The following is a 16984-nucleotide window of genomic DNA, read 5'->3' as shown; positions in this document are numbered from 1 at the left end:
CTGCTTTCTGATCTGAATTCATTTTGTTCTTATCTCAAGGTCTTCTAAACATTGCTGTACACTTTTAATGAAGTTTATTCCTTGGTAACAATGGAAGCGCAGTGGACCCACTGCTGTGACAGAAGCGCACAAGAGACTCATAGCTCCCTATCGGTCCCAGATCACCTCTATGTGTTATTAAGTGTTGGTATCACATATTTTATTTCAGTGGTTAATATAGTGTCTTCCTTTGCATCTTCATAGAGGCAATTACTGTCTCCTAATGAGAATTTCAACAGATTCACTGTTGGATTAGGAATACTTATTTCATAATGTGCACAAACCTCATTCTTATGACTTGAGATCGTTCCTGTGTTGTAATGAAATTAATAAAAAGGATTTTATTTCATGTTATTTTACAGCAATTTCACTGTGTCGAATCAGAACAGAATTGTCATTCTAAAAAATTCCAGGATAAAAACTGTACACAAAAAAGGAGCAGGTCATGTAAGAGTTAACCACTCTATGCCTAATTTTTAAGCAGTCACCCCACAGAGTGGAATCCAGGCCCTGTGTCAGGCACTGGCCTCTCCACTAAATGCATAAGAGTTAGGGACCTTGGAATGGGAGCCAAAAATAGCCTGCATATAAACAGCAACAAAACCGCCTTGGGCTGTCTTCAGCATTTTCTACAGGGAGGGGGTGGATGAAATCCTGGTTCTTGGAATTACATGTTTAAATTGTCACTTCTGGGAAGAAAATATATCTGCCTGGAGACACCTGCAGAGATAATTTTTAAAGGAACTAAGCTTTTACAAATATAGTTGCACTGATGATTTTTGTAAATCAGGTATGCCTATTACTTTTTGTACAGCATGGTAGAAACCTTTGTCCAGGAAGTGAAAGATTTGTGTTCAGTTTATTCCTAGTGGCTTCAAAAGTTAATGAAATACTCATCATAACTTGCAAACTCATTAGAGTAAGATTTTATACAGTTGTATTAAGCCATGAACAAATTTTCCCAATGTCATTTAGGTGCTTATATCCTTTGGCCTATGCTGAATCTTTAGGAAACTTAACTTTTGATCAAGATCTTCCATTTTTATTGGAAAAATAACATGTACACCCCTTTACAAAGATGGTGGACTGTGGTAAATCGCTATAAGCAAATGCTGGAGGGACTCAAACTTTGGAACAACTACACGTTTTGAAAGATGAATGTGAACAATAATATGCAATGATGCAATAATGATATAATAATTAGCATTTACATGTAAAATGTGAAGATTAATAATAACTTACAAACAGGATAAAGGATATTATGCCTGACATGCTCACTCCCTATTGCAGTATTGTGGCAAATTCAACTGATGAACAGAACTCCGGAGAGATAGTATTTTTTTTCTATTGGTGGATTTGATGGAGCATTGCTAGATTGGTCTCCTGAAACCTTAATAATAGTTTCTAATACTAGTCAGCCTGAGTCATTCCGAGCCTCATATCATAAACTATAATATAACTCTGTCCTGGTTATACAAGCTCTCCATTCTGATGAAGATGTTACATGATGCAAGAGATTTTCATTGTTGATTGGCCTAAAACCAAAATACACTAACAAGCATGGGTCTTTACCATAGTAATTCGTGTACTTGCCTGAGAAAAAGAATACCGCTGTTGTGGTCCCTGCTGTTTTTATCTTCCTCTAAATACCAGCAGGATAAAATACAAGTAGGTAGGCAATCTCCTTTCACAAGACCTAAAGTCAAACACCAGTCTGTAAACTGGATCTTTAAGAGCTGCTTCTACTTTAAGCAGCAGAATCAGATACAACTCCCTTCACTAGTTGACACAGAATCCTCCAGTTATTTTGAGCCACTAACATTTTTTTCCATCTCTAAAAGTTTTTTGTTTTTGTTTGTTTTTTTTTTTAAATCTGGTCACCTGTGTTTAAACACTGCCTTGCTGTAGTTTGATGCCATGCATAGCTTTGTTTTCTTTTTGATTTCCCTCAGTATGCAAAAGTTTAATTTTGCTTGTAAATATATTTGTAAATAAATCTGTTACATAGCTAAAGCTACTCTGTGGGGTTTTTTTTAAAGTGCATTGGAAGTACTTACCTGTTGTACATATATGAAAGTGTCAAACATAGTGAAGTAGTCAAGCAGTGTCAGTGGTACACAAATACAATTTTTCCAAGTTTCTGGAAGAGTTTCTCTGAGGAATTTCCTAGGAGGAATCCACAGAATTGTGATGGAAAAGCTCATACACCTTCAGTTTTGCTAGCAGTGGTACCGGTACTTGGTCTAGAAGGAATACAACAATTGTTAAAATTAAGTGGCTAAAAGAACAGTAATAATAACTCACACTTTTCTTTTACAGAATACTTAATCAACAACATGACTGAAGGGCTACAAGTAACAACAGTTCGATAAACTTAAAAATATCACAGCTTTCTGGAATTATCACAGCTGTGAGTAGGAAAGGAAACCATAGAACAGAAAAGAAGGCAACTCACAAAGACCTGATACTGTTACTTAAACTAGGGAAGAGATGAAGGCTTCTCAGTCCAAGATCTATGGTATCTAAGGTCTTGCTGAGTTAACCTACCTCACACTAAGAAACCTGTAATTCAGTGTCCCTTATCTGAAGACTATTAGAACACTTGTAATACTACTCTCTCTCAAGATGCCGTGTTTTCCAATCTATCACTAGCCAGACAGGTAAAAACTAAACTAATGGACAAATTGCCACAGTGGGTGTCTTCAAGATCCCTTAAAATCTCAGAGGAATTTTATTTGGAATTTGAGCCCCTGTGTATAGTGATTAATACACTTTTGGCATCTGGGGCTGTGAAGCACACCATGCCCTCACAGAATTCAGCATGAAGACGCAGACGTGTAGAGCAAAGCTATTCCATCCTTGCCAAGAAACACTGTGCTGGGGTGAAGATGTCCCTGCCCAAGTTACCTGAGCGTGGGCAGTGGCCTGGCCTGGGTGGTGGCCTCAGCCAGCCACCTGAGCCAGTGACACCAACAGCCTCTTTGCTTTTTGCCAGACCCCGGCATTCATTAAACTCCCTCCAGGCTCACAACACTGTCACACGCACTCGATTCATGTCGTGTCGTGGTGGAGGCTGCGGTACAATCGCGGCTGCCAGGAGGTGTTGCTGAGGAATGTGGCATCAAACTTTTCAGGCAGGGGCCTGTGTGTGCATTAGGCCCTGCGGTGTTTACACCCTTCTCGTTGAAATCCCTCTTCAGAACAGAGAACATGCATAGACAATCTGATATATCGGTACTGATATTTTTTGTAATAAAAGTCCTTAAAAATGCATATAGGCGCAGCTTGCATCTGTGCAGGGGGCCTAGAGAAGGCCTTGTCACTGCCTGATGCCATTAACATATTTAAGCCATATTATATAATAGTATCAAAAGACAAGAAATGAGGTGTCAACAAACTGGAACTGACGGTCTTCTGTGGTTTAAGTAAGAAGGCCACTCCTGGTTTTAACTTTTGGGAATCTATACAAGTAAGAATTTAAGCAAGCCTATAATACAGCTGATGCTGTTAAAGCAAACACACACAAGAACAAACAAACAAAACCCAAGAAATCTATCTCATGTTGAATTAAGAAACATGTGGGGAAAGGAGTGAAAGTTACAGAAGACAGGACTGATGCAGTTTCACAAGGGTAGAGAAAGCAAGGATAAAAATCAGCAGTGTAGCACGTGGCAATGTAATTGAGGCTGGGTAGTCTAGCATGTAGAGATTTCAGATTATGTGATAAATTTAAGAAATTTAAGCACTCTTGTATTATATAATGTATTATATATTATATTATATATGTATTACATAATGTATTAGCACAGTTTAGTCCTACATAATTTTCTAAGGAGAGAAGTGAAATAAATTATAACTAAAACAGTCTACTGGAAAATCTGCGTCACGAAAGTGACATTCTAACTTAGGCTGGTATCTCATACACTGAAAGAACAAAAGCAAACTATAAGTGTTAGGTAGTTAATTTAAGTGTCCTGATCGTGCAAAGCAGAATTAACCCTAGCCTAGTTCTTAAAGAATTTTCTTTTAAGGAGTCCACATTCAAGACTTTAGCTGTGTTTTTGTCTAGTTTCATTTTACTTAACTGCATCAACTGTTACTCTTCTCTAAGTTGATTTTGTCCCATAGCCTCCAAATGTTAATCATATTCATGTGGCTTTACCATTTCTTTTGTTTTGTAAATTAATTACATTTGTTATCCCTCCCAGTACCATAACTGAAAAGTTATCCATCTCGCTATGCCCTGCGTAGTATGGAACTCCCACTTAACCTCAAGTATGTGCTTCAGTCCCACTCACATTAGCTGCTACCTGGATGGCTCTATGAAAAACACATTTCAAACGAATCTCTTTTTTTAAAAAAATTAAAACTGTTTGCACTTATGCATATCATAAAAATTTCATAGCTGGTCAACGAGAAAAATGCTTTGTAGCATCACATGCCATGTTTTTATGATGTAATACTAAGCCTTTGTCAATGCAGCTCAGTTAGACTTTCCTTTTCATAAGGAAAATGGCCTCCATTAGATTAATTTTAACTGCAAGCCTATAGCCCATATTTTATATGTTTATATTCACAGCCAGTCATGTACTTGGATTCCTTCTTAGCATGTGAAATGTGTTTGATCCGAGCAGGCACAGACAGCGCCGAAGTTCAATACCAGATTAAAGCCTTTCATTACAAAGGGATTAACTTTGAAAAAGGAATGTGCCTCTTTTAACAAACTGAAATGCTGTTCTCCAGGAAAATAAATATTTACTTCTCTTTTTCCTTTTATCATAATACACCCTTACTTTAACTTTTTAACAGCTATTGCAAGCTGCCTTTTGGTTATGTCAAATATATTCCTGTGCTCTGTAGGAAGGCTCAGCCTGCCACCTGAAAACATGTCTGGTGCAAGATAAGGGTAGACAGCTGTATGTTGCTGCCAGCAGTCATAGTGCTAAACAAAGACAAATGTGCAAGAATGTGACATCCATGCTTCTGGGAAGAGGAATGAGTGCTGAAGGAGGAACACTGAACAGCTGATCACTTCCGCTGCTAACCTCAGTAGGACTAAATTTAAAAAAAAAAAAAAAAAAGTTAAAACACAACTGGTTATTTAGAATGAGCTGCAGAGAGATTTGTCAGTCACTAGCTTCTATTAGGGAGACACTTAACTTGAGAGTATTTTTGGAAAGAGTTTCCATGAAGCTGGAGACACTTCAGGCCTTTTGCTTTTTTCTGATTGGCCAATAGACAGGTGCTGAAAAAGGTGGTGGCAGAAATATTCCAGACGTGGTGAATATCATATGGACAAGCAACAGAAACTTACTTTTTGTTTTATGGTAGGCTGTATCATGTAAAAATGTAACATAAATTTTCTTTTCTCTCTGATGTAAAATGAAAAGAGGTCAGACAAAGCACCAAATAATGTTGGTTGAAAATACAACCACCTGTGTTTACAATTAGGGAGTGCTGTATTCTACCATAGCACATGTTTAATGGCTTATAACCTAAACCATATATTTTTTCTTCCAGGGTGAAGTGTTCTACATACTTCTGATTTGCAAATACATGTTTTATGTTTGAAGTCCCTGTGTCCATTGTTACATTCCATTGTAAATTTACAATTTACTTTTAGACATAAATAACGTAGCAAACTATTTTTAAAAATAGGTGCTTTTAGAGATGACATAAAGTAAGCCTCAGAACTTGGGAGTGTCCTGTGTTTGTCTGGGATATAGCTTATTTTCACAGGAAGCTGGGGGGGGACACAGCTGGGACAGTTGACCCAAACTAGCCAAAGGGTAGTTCCATACCATATGACATCATGCTCAGTATATAAACTGGGGAAGCTGGCTGAGGGAGGGATTGCTGCTTGTGAGCAGTTTGGGCATAGTTTTCTAGGTGGTGAGCGATTGCATTATGTATCTCTTGCTTTGTGTGTTCTTTTATTGTTGTTATTGTTTATCTCTTCCCTTTGCTGTCCTGTTGAACAGTTTTTACCCCAGCCCACAAGTTTTACCTTTTTTTTTTCTTCTTTTTTTTTTTTTACCTGATTCTCCTCCCCATTCCAAAGGGGAGATGGGAGGAGTGGGTGAGCAGCTAGGTGGTATTTAGTTGCCAGCTGGGTCTAAACTACAACAAGGAGAAAGCAGGACCCTTTCAGTGGCAGTGAAAACTTGCGTGGCAGTACTAGGAATTCTTGTATTTCTTCATTTTGGAGTCAATTTATAGAGCTTGGACCCCCAAATTCAATCCACTGGTTCTGCCAAAAGCAAGAGAAATTTTGTCAGAGAATTGATTTTATACTTAAAAGTACATCTCCCTCTAGGCATTGCAGCTTCAGAGCTAATGACTGAACATTGTAGGTGTGCAGTCTTGATGCTTTAGCACTGATGAACTGGAAAAAAGGAGGTCCAAGATCTTTAAGTAAAACAAGCTGTTAAACATGTTCTCCATTTTGACAGGATCAAGCTTTTTCCTTTTCCTTAACAGGGATTATTTCTAGGTAAAATAAAAAAATTTAAAAAAATATAGGGATGAATTGAGTACCTTTAGAAGGTAGTGATGAAAAGCTGCATAAAAATATATTCCAGATATAAGAAGTTCTACTCACTATCAAACACAAAAAAGTGTGATAAGATATGCACACCTCCCTTCTGGTCCTCTTTGATACCTTGGTTAGAATCAAGACAAACAGGCAAAGCATGCAGTTACCTGCAGGTATGCTTCCTCATGCTTTAAATTCTACAGCATCAGATGTGCACCTTGTATTGGATGCTCCCTACCAAAGAAGGGATGGTTAATTCTAAATTCATGGTTTTTTGTAACTATTGAATGAGATGTCATTTGATTTTCAGTGATGCTTTACAAAGAAATTTTCTGGTTTTTATGTGAAGCTGGTGGTATTAGTTTAGAGAAGGGAGTCAAACTGACTCATCAGTGAACTATTGAACTCTCTTTAACAGGTGAAATGTTACAAATAATCATGCAAAATATTCAGCCATTCAGCAGAAGAATGTGGACCTGGGAGGAAGCAGGTGTGAAGAGCCAAAACAACCAGCCTTTAATATGATGCAAGCATGCATATAAAAGTTAAAAGCTGTCAGCGAGACAACTGAGGGAGCTGCTGAAACAATTATTCATCCAAGTGGATTACTAGAAACAACAACTTCAGACTGTTTGGAATACAATTTCTGGCTTTGTTGCCAAAACTTGACTGGATCCAAAGAATCTGCAGATGAAAGACAGGAGTTTTTTTGTAATGCTTTCACAAAAGGCTCTGAAATTTGAAGATGCCATGTAAGCATTCTAACACATATATTACTTGCTTTGAAATTTCTGCAAGAGTGAAAGTTGCCTATGACCCACGGAAGTTAGGTAATAAATCTGTCTTTGAGAAAATTTTTGCAATAACATTAACTGTGTTGTTGCACAGGTGGTACAGACAGAAATAAAGGCAGATCTGGTGTGCAAAATCAGGATCTAACAGGACCACTCAATCTCGATCTTACTTTACATAACAAGAAGGAGGAAGGGTGATGCACAAAACAAAAGAAACAATGAGCAGCTTAATTAACTTTGTTGTCACACTCAAATCCTAAAATAATCCAAAGAGCCTGGAGAGTTAGGAAGTTTATGTTGATATAAACAGTTTTAGAGGAGGCATTAGATATCTTTTATATTGAATTGGTGTAATAATTATGTATAATATACTTTTGAAAAGATACATACACATGGACAACTACAATATGTAAATACATAATGTTGAGGAATTAGTTAACACAAAACTTTTATTATTTTGAGGTAACTGTACTTATGGTATTGAGATTATATCGTACAGTTTTGTGATGAGTGGTTGTAGAATTTCTATGTAAACAAGCCATTATCACATTCTTATTTCTATTTTTAACAGGATTTTTCTGGATGATACATTTTAAGTCCTAAACTGAAAACAATCTTTCGAGTGAGTCTCAGGAACAGAAATTTAAAGCTTCATCGTGGGACATGCTGTCTACGAGTATTTAATCACAGAGTAAACTGCCTCAGAAGCCCATAAAAGTTTCCATCTCTCCTTTGCAGACATCAAGGTATGTTTGATCAAGAACCCTTTTCTTACCTTTCTTCTGCAAGTTGAATGGATGGTGTAATATGCCAGCAAGCAGTGAAAGTTAGAGAGTTTCCTGTGTAGCCAATTTTGATGCTCTTCATTTTCATGGGAACTTGTACTGGTGGGAGTTAAGAGTGTGTTTGCAGTTTGAGGAGTTACACAAAACGATGGCAGAGACTATGCTTACGGTTGTTGGTGTCCATTGACTTTGAACCCCGATAAAGTAAATATGATTTACCAAAACTTATAACAATAGTAAAATTTCATCTGTCAAAGTTCCATTGGCTTCATTTATACAATTATTTAACTAATAAAGTTTATAGGAATATTTTTTTCTTAGAGATATCCAGAACATAAAATCTAAATATAACATAGATTTCTTATAGGGAAAGTGGCCTAAAAGAAGGGTCGTTCACACTACTTATGCTTGTATAACAATTATTTTGTTTCTTGGCTAATACAAAGAAAATGGGACAGGGCAGAGAAATGGCAAAGGCATGTGAGAGAACCAATGTTCTAGGTGGTATTATTCTTAGACAGCTTAATTAGCAAATGAGTGGTGAACATTCTTTTACAAAGGTTGTTTATTCAAAATATCATAATTTTGGATAGTAGCTGATGTTGAAAATAAATAAATATGTTTCAAAAAGTTTGAATAATACAAGAGAAAAAAGGTTTCGTTTAGTCTGAATATGTGAGGTAGTCAGTTGAATATCACTGCTGGTTTTTGTGTTTGTTTATTAACTAATTTGCATGTAAGATGACATACATAGGCATCCTTTACTCAGAGCAAAGTTTAAAGAGTACCCAAAGCCTTAATATAATTTTGTCCTTGGACAGGTTTTCTTCACTGTATGTGGGTATGTTTCCTGACTACTAGGTTACTACTAGTGTTATATGCACTGACTGTGATTTTGTTTTGAAAATATTTTATATGAGAGAAAATGCAAAATGTGCATCAAATTTATAAAGCAATGGAATTTCTGGAAGACATTTAGCATTTCTTAACTAAAATTTTGCAAATACTTTTTATGTAATTGCATTTATCGGTAGAATTCAAAACCAGAAAAAAAAATAGAAGAAAACCAGAAAAGGATGAAAGATGAAGAGGAAAAAAAAAAGATCAGAAACTATGGAAAACTCTTTGCATTGACAACCAAATGAAACAGAATTTTAGGTCTGGAGTAAATAAGATAAAAGATTTCCTGGAAACACATCAAAATGATTCTGTGAAATGTACAGCAGAAATGGCTGGTTTGAATGTCTGTTTTCAACTGTGGAATGAACAATCCCTTGATAAAAGCGTACATATTTTTGTGGTTTCTTTGGAGGGGATGGCAGGAATTAACTGTATGAAGACAGTGCAAGAACATCTTAATAAACTGCCTGTTGTAATGGCATAGTGCTTTCATACTAACAATAGAGTTTTGTGTGCAGCTCAGGTCACTCCAGGAAATCAGTTTGTGAGGGAGGCATATTCTGTATTTGAGGAGCTTTCTAGGCATTACAGTAAGTCATCGGTTTGGCATCATCTGAGTTTCGTAAGTAGTTTTTTTGTACAATGCATAACCTTTGCTATGTGCTTCTCCTCAGTAAGACAGCTAATTGGAAAAGGTTTGTTAGCTGCAATTAAAGAGGTTATTATTGATGGAGGTGGTATTCCTGCAGCTGTTACTAATGCGGAACAAATAAACCCCAGTTTATAAAAAAAATCTAACTAATGCTTCAAAAGGGACACTGCCAACTTTCTCACTCAAAGCTAGAGAGTGAATGCTTTGTTGCCCTCAAACAAAACATGTACACATTTTTATTCTGTCAAGGCAGTTAATAAAGCTGATTGTGCTATTGGAAAGGGCAGTACAAAGAACAGGTGGATATTAGAATATATTGCTTAGCAGTCTGTTTTTTCCAGTGTTACGTTATTACTTCAGTCAACTAACTTGTTCCTGTTATCTCAGAACTGGCTTGACCCTGAATACCCTTGACGTTACAGCTCACCTGACTACGTTGTAAAATGCATATTCCCCTTAGATAAACTTAGGAATGTTAACAGTCCCTTAAAAAATAACATTAAATACAGAACTATGCCAATATAAATCCTTACTGAAATGGTATGTCTGCATAATTTGTCAAATTGACACCATTTCAGAATGCTAAATATTCTTATTTTCATCCCTAATCCATTTCATAAACATTTTTCCATCTGACAGGATTCACATGCAAAATTAAATGCCAACATTTTCTCTACTTCATTGACCTCTGAGATCCTATATACTCTCCTGGAAGTATTAACATCCACAAGTTACACTATGGTGTCAATTCAATATACTTTTATTTACTCAAGACTCTTCTGACAACACACTTCACTTTAAGGCATAGTCCTGGATATTACTGAATTTACATTTTGCTAGGATAGAAAACGAAATTGCATTTTTTAACCCTTCTTTTCAGACATCTGAATGAGCTGGCCAACATGGACTAAGTGTACTGGGAAAAATAATATTCTATACTATTCCACTGCCCAAAATAAGAAAACTTGTAAAACCCAGCATACTCCAGCAGAAAGACATGTACTAAAAGATTTTTCTTTTAAAAATACTTATCTGGAAAGATAATAGTTATTTACACAGAAAAGTAATATTAGGAATGCGTTCATTGCTTTGTCTTTCTGCTTTCTCGAAGACAGTGTCTGAAAAACAAGACAGCTCCCAGCACTTCATCACCAGTGACAAAGGGAGCATAGTCCAAGATATCCTGTTCTAACATTGTTTTCATTGAGCATATGGTAAGCGTATAAAAAAACATGCAGCATAGAAGACATATTCACATTTTGTAAAATACTCTTTCGCTACATTTGCAAACTCAGGAAGGTACCAAATCGTGTCTTCAAGTGTAAGCTCCAGAAACAGTACAAAATAAAAGATAAATCGTCTGCAATTTATCTTGAAGATAATGAGTAGATTTGCTTTGAAATTCTGTGCTTCAAAACTTGCAAAATACATGGGTCTTATCTTTACGTCAGCTTTGATTCTTGGAAGTTAATACACAGATACTAAAACTTGCTTAGAAAGTAATTCAGCCTAAGTTCAGGTACTGTCAGGGACCTGAGTGTAGTAACTGGCATTAACAGCCCTGACCACCCTCACCTGGAGCCAGTCCTGGGGCTCCATTTAAGCTCTGTTGTGTTGCAGCTGGCTTCTCTTAGCCCTGTTCCCAAGTTACTGCATGGGGTTCCTGGGTTGACCTTGGCCTATTACTTTGCCCAGTGATGACTGGGCTGTTGGTGGGACCCTTTGCTGTCACCACTCCGGTGCATCAGGACTGTGCGGTTGCTGCCTGCCCTGCAGTGTGGCCGCCTGACCTGTGCTGCCAGTTCGGCCACCAGCTGGGAATGGCTCTGCTCCCCAGCAGCTGCACTGATCTGTTGTTGTGGCTGTATCATAATGAACTTCGATTATAGTGTTTGATTTGATTATAGTATTTCATGTTTTCTTCTAGCTGCTCAGAAACATAAATGCAAAATGTAGTTTTCTTCTGGGAGTTCAAAATGAATTACCTGAAGTTTTTGCTGCTGCATTAAATGAGTGCAACAGTGGAACAGTGGAGAACTTTGGCCAGTTCCTATTGATTGTGTCTAGAATAGCTGATATGAAACAAGAGAAAACAAGAGAAGTGACTTTCTCTTTTAGAAATCAGTAGGTAAATATTCTGTTTTTATAAGCAGACATAGGGTGTAACTTCAACAAAATGCTGTATGGATGGCAGGAAGACTTGGAGGACTATTTGTGTGTTTGTGTGTGGGAAAACATAATCTCATGTAATATCAGGCTTACAGTGCCCACATTCTCTTACCATGGTTGTTCTTTCTCTAATCAAAACCTGTTTGCTTATTGTGTCCCCACCCAGTGCACCAAGGCAGTTTTCCTCTGTTGCAATCATGAGATGGAAAGAGTAAGGCATGTTCAGTATGGTTATTCTATGTGCTTGATGCATATGTAGTGTGGGAGTAATCAGAGACTTCAGTAGGCTGTTACAAATAATTTGTAGTGAATCAGTACAATTATATTCTACTTATAGGTAGAGTTTAGTCCAAACCTTGGTGAGCTTTCACTAGGACTTGAAACACACGTCTAACACCAAAACTAATTAAAATTTTTCTGCCCTATATATTGTGTTACATGAATTTTGCAGCTGGTCCATGCCAGCTGAGGAAAGAGGCTGGGAAGCAAAGTATAGAATTACAAGGGTAAGTATTAATGTGCATGGGGTGTCCCAGCCAAACTGGGGAACACCGAATGAGGTTTTACACAGGCTTCTTATACCCTTCAAGTGTTTGGCTACAACACAATTTGACTAATCATTAATTAACACATACACTACCTACTATTAATCATAGTAAAGCTTTGCAAAGTAACTATATTTCTGCAGCATCATCATCCATCAGTGTTCTTGCTGCTTGTCCACTGATCCAGATGTCCTTGGAGTCAGCCTTGCTGTAGGACCTACCTGTAATACCAGATGCTGGGAGGCCTTCAAAGATGTGTTGGGGAGACTAGGATACTGGCATTACCTTGGTTGTCCAGGGGTATCTTTTATCCTTCATGGACAGCTCTGAAAACCCAAGTCCTTATTTCTAGGGCTGGGCTGTCTTTATGGTGTTTGCTTTTCTTAGATGTGAACAATGCCAAAGCCTCCAGTAAAGTTCCATTGCCCCACTAGATTGCAGTGTAGAAAATAAACTAGTTTATGTTGGCAAAGTGAATATGCTTTCACACTATAAAGACTGATTGATATGAAAATCTCCTTTGGTAACTATTATAACAGTTGTGTGTACAGCCTTTTAAAACAGAGGTTTCTAAAGAAACAGAAAAATAATACTAGCTAAAAATAGTCCCATTTTCCCCTAAAATTATTCTCAATAATTCCTGAAAGATTTGAATTTTTAAGAAACAACTATTCATCCTGAGGTAAAAAGCATACTTGTGAAATCTCAGATCATTTTCATTTTTACTGAAATTACAAGTGGGTGAGAACAGCGACTCTGTATATACAGAGTGAAGAAAGATTTACCATGGTGTAAAAAGAATCTCAATTATTAAAAAATTAGATGAAGATGATTTATTTTTTTCTTTAATAAAAAGTCTTCAAGATTTTAGATGTTTTTCTATAACTTCAAATTGATATAGTGCTTAAATAAGTATCAAGAAGCTTTTTGTATGGTTTGGAGAAGAATTGTGAGTGTAAATATGGCTACATTTATATTTTATGTCATTTCTGTTTGGACTTCTCTGGTAATGAAAGCACTGATTCAAAACTGGCATCTTAATGGCTTTTAATAGTGGACAAACAGCTATTTCACCTTTTGCATTCTTGTCTGGAAATAACGCTAATTGCTTATATGGCAAGTATAAGCTCATGCAGAAAGTGTCAATGTTGCAAGTATGTAATTAGTAGGCTTATAAGGACACATTTCATATCCATATTCTGAAATACATCCGTTCTGCACATGAAATTCTATCGATTGTATTTTATTAATGGTTTTGAGGATGCCAATGTGCTTGACAAACATGTAGGGAATCTAATTTCAAATCAGTCACGTGAGAAAGGCATTCTTATTTTATGAAGAATACTTTTCTGTTTAATGTCAAATTACTTGTCTCTCCTTTTACAGCCACATGCAATTTAGTGATGATCGACAGATTTTATCCCCAGAAAAGTTTATTTCATGCCCTTAACTTGAATAGTGTGTGTTCCCATCAGGTATACGAACAGACACATGGACACAGAACAGGTATCCCCCCACCCAGGAAGGTTTAATGAGCAGAGAGGACAGCCTGTGCTGGTGAGGTACGGGTGCATGGCTAGGCAAGCATTCTGCCCAGCAACCTGTTTACATGCAATCAGCCTCTTGGCCATATCACTCTGTTTTCTCATGCCTGTTCCCTCCCCTAAACCACCTTGATACCTCCCTCCTCCAGAGCAAAACCACTGTTGGAATCCTATTCTAGTCTCTTGCTTACCATTGTGCTAGAAAGCAGAGTAATTTTTCTACGCAGAATGGGCTGAAAACCCACTTCAGAAATCTCACATGAATGGGTAAATCAGTATAAGCAGATGCAGATCCCTAGAGTTCAGGAGAGGCTCGTTTCTTATTCCTATAAATTGAATAGAAGTGTATCAAAATCTAGCTGATCTTAAAAATTGGAACAGAAATACTTGGATATTGGAGAGCCCTTCATGATGAGGTTCAGGAAAAACTGCAAGATGAACATGACCAGAGTTTCATCATTTAAAAAGCTCAATGAGAAAATGCACAGTAAAAATACTAATTAAAAAATTTGATAATTCTTAATAGGTCCTAATTTAAAAAAAAGTGTGTTCCTAATAACTCTCTCTGAAAACTAAGCATTTTTCTTCTACATAAAAGCATGTGCACATTTAATAATTTCCTTTCATTTTCTAGTGTTTCTTTAAATGACCTCTGAGAAATGTGGTTAAAGTTCTATGGTTGGTGTTAGACCAGACAAGCAGAAGGTTCCTTGGGGTATGGCCTTTACACTTACTACCATTTGAAAAGTAATCAAAGCATTACCAGGTTTCTTATCACTACTTTCTGTACTTTGTGTTGGTACAGTAAGGTGAATGAAAGAAATTAAAATATTTATATATTTAATTTCATCATTGGGTCAAAAATTTCTCCCATTCAGACATGTACTATTCTTTCCACCATCTGTATTGAATTTAGGGCTAGATTCCAAAACCAGTTGAGACACAACTTACGCAAAATTTGGATTTATACGTTTATTTAAAGGAGAGAGCTTAGCTTAGCTTAAGATAGGTGGCTCATGACAGCTTCAAGTAAGTGTTGGGGAATTTTTATTGTACCCCTTGAGGTGAATTAAATACCCGTTTGTGCTTAAGCATAAAGTGATTTAATGGACAACGCATTGGACGAAGTCCTACTGCCACAAGCAGTTCTACAGGGACTCTGCAAACATGTGGCATGAGCCAATTCCTTCTACACGTTGCTCCAGCACCAGTAGTATCATTACAAATCAATACTGTAGCATTTGTTATTTTATCAACAAGGGAATTTATTCTCCCTTATATAGAGTCATTCCATCTCTGGCATTCCTCTTTCTATTGTTTAACCTGGTTCTGGAGTTAGGCTTTCCCATTGCCAGGACTAGGTCATTCTCCAGTCTCCAATTACCATTGCTGAGCACTCACAGTTTGAATTTCCCCTTTGTAAGATGTCTCAAGTTAAAATTTCTGCAGCAGTCTCTCTATACTAGATGGTTGCTGCCACCTGCTCAATGATTTGAGGCACTGTGATTCATGCTTGAAAGAATAGCTGTCTTGGATCCTCATCTCAAGCATCTATCTCTACCCTGTCCTTCTTTGCCTCATGCATTATGTAGAGAGATCTAAAAGTGTGTGGTAGCTTGACCTTGGCCAACTACCAGATGCTCACCAAGCTCTACTCTCACTCCTCTCCCTCAACAGGAGGAGGGAGAAAATAGGATGGAAAAGCTTGTGAGTCAACACAAAGACAGGGAGATTTCTAACCATTTACTGTCACAGGCAAAACAGACTCAACTTGGGGAAAAGGAATTTAATTTATTACCAATTAAAATAGATTTTGGTAGTGAGAAACAAAAAATAAAATTTTAACCACTTTCCTCATACTCTCGCCTTTCTCACATCAACTTTGCTCCTTCATTCTTAACTTCTCTGTCTATCCCCATTCCCTGAGCAGTACAGGGGGATGAGGGTTGGGGGGTTAGTCAAGACAGAACATTTTTTATTGACACATTACCCTTGCTCCAGTGTGAGTTCTCTCCATGGGCTGCAGTCCTTCAGGATAAACCTGCTCCAGTGTGGGCTTTCCATGGGCTGCGGTTCTTTCAGGGCATATCCACCCGCTTCAGCATAGAGTTCTCCATGGGGGGACCTGGCCTTTGTGTTTTTCTCACTCCTTTTTTTTTTTTTTTTTTCCTGTCCACCCCCACCTGAGTTTTTTGCTGTTGTTGGTTTTGGTTTGCTTGTTTGTTTTTTCTTCTCTTTCTTAAATATGTTTTGATGGAGGTGGCACCAGGTTTCTCAGGAAAGTAAAGTGTTTGGTCTTGCTTTCAGTCTGGTGAATAACAGACCTAAAATGCACTTCTAAACAGAAATGGATCATCCAAAGGGATGGAGAATTGAATCTAATCAAACCTAATCGAAGCTTATATTAAAATCTGTTGAAGCATTGGGCTAAAGATCATCTCCCATTTAATTTGAGGAAAGGAAACTAGGAGTTCCAGTTGTTTCCCGGATTGTTACCAACAAAAGAAAAAGAAAGTGTGCTGAGAGGAGGGAGTAGGGGCTTATCTTGGCTGGCAAAACAAAACAATTCTGATATGCTGGAGTACTGTGGGTGTGTTACTGTACTGTAGCATTCTTTGTACAAGTCTCAAAGGAAATGCAGGATGTGGAAAAGACCTCTGGTCTGCTTGCCTGGCAAGTGTTACATGTCAGCTGTCCACCAGAGAGGCTGCCAAAACGTTACCTGGATCCACGAGGAGACTATTTACACATGTAACCCCAGTGGTTTCCTCTGTCATTTCCTGCACAAATATCTGGTCTAAAGAGGAGCTGGGCTTTTCACTTCCCACCAAGACAATCTGATACATAAACTCTGGCTTCCTAAATGCTGTTTCAACAGTACTTGGGTATCCAGGTTCCCTAGTGAATTGAGGCTTCACTATTTTCAACTGATAGGGATGCAGTACTGTTCCTGCTAAAGGATTTGCTGGAGATGCTAGAAGTTGTGTAAAGTATATGACTTAGTTTCTACTTTAAGAAAGC

This window comes from Caloenas nicobarica, chromosome 4 (genome assembly GCF_036013445.1).
Source record: "Caloenas nicobarica isolate bCalNic1 chromosome 4, bCalNic1.hap1, whole genome shotgun sequence".
Taxonomy (NCBI): domain Eukaryota; kingdom Metazoa; phylum Chordata; class Aves; order Columbiformes; family Columbidae; genus Caloenas; species Caloenas nicobarica.
Note: the sequence above shows the minus strand (reverse complement) of the source record.